Source organism: Mandrillus leucophaeus, unplaced genomic scaffold (assembly GCF_000951045.1).
Source record: "Mandrillus leucophaeus isolate KB7577 unplaced genomic scaffold, Mleu.le_1.0 Scaffold901, whole genome shotgun sequence".
In the NCBI taxonomy this organism is placed as follows: domain Eukaryota; kingdom Metazoa; phylum Chordata; class Mammalia; order Primates; family Cercopithecidae; genus Mandrillus; species Mandrillus leucophaeus.
This window is the reverse complement of record NW_012109820.1, coordinates 680,192-680,499: the sequence shown is the minus strand read 5'-3', so window position 1 is coordinate 680,499 and position 308 is coordinate 680,192. Positions and strand designations below refer to the sequence as shown.

General features: G+C 38.3%; 1 pseudogene across 1 annotated transcript in view; it reads right to left on the bottom strand.

Annotated features, from left to right (window-relative positions):
- Window positions 1-5: 5 nt before the first annotated feature.
- Window positions 6-308, bottom strand: part of LOC105531758 — a 1,284-nt pseudogene continuing 981 nt past the window's right edge. The window contains exon 2 of the transcript XR_001004852.1: window positions 6-306. The product of XR_001004852.1 is annotated as an interleukin enhancer-binding factor 2 pseudogene (transcript). The remainder of the gene's footprint in view (window positions 307-308) is intronic.

The following is a 308-nucleotide window of genomic DNA, read 5'->3' as shown; positions in this document are numbered from 1 at the left end:
TGGAGTTCTGGGTCCAGTTTTCGAAGATTGGGTGGCACTGTTGTAATGAGAATCTTCACTGTAGCATCAGAAGAACTGATTTCAAAGCCAGTTTCATTGGTCAGCATGGTTAAAATTTCAGAAGGATCCTGTGCTCTTAGGCTTTCCACAACTTTGTTCCCCAGGGCAGCAACAGCTTCCAATGTTGGCAGGATCTTTTTTTGTGTGTGTGTGATTTTTTTTTAATTTATTTTTTATTATTATTATACTTTAAGTTCTAGGGTACATGTGCATAACGTGCAGGTTTGTTACATATGTATACTTGTGCC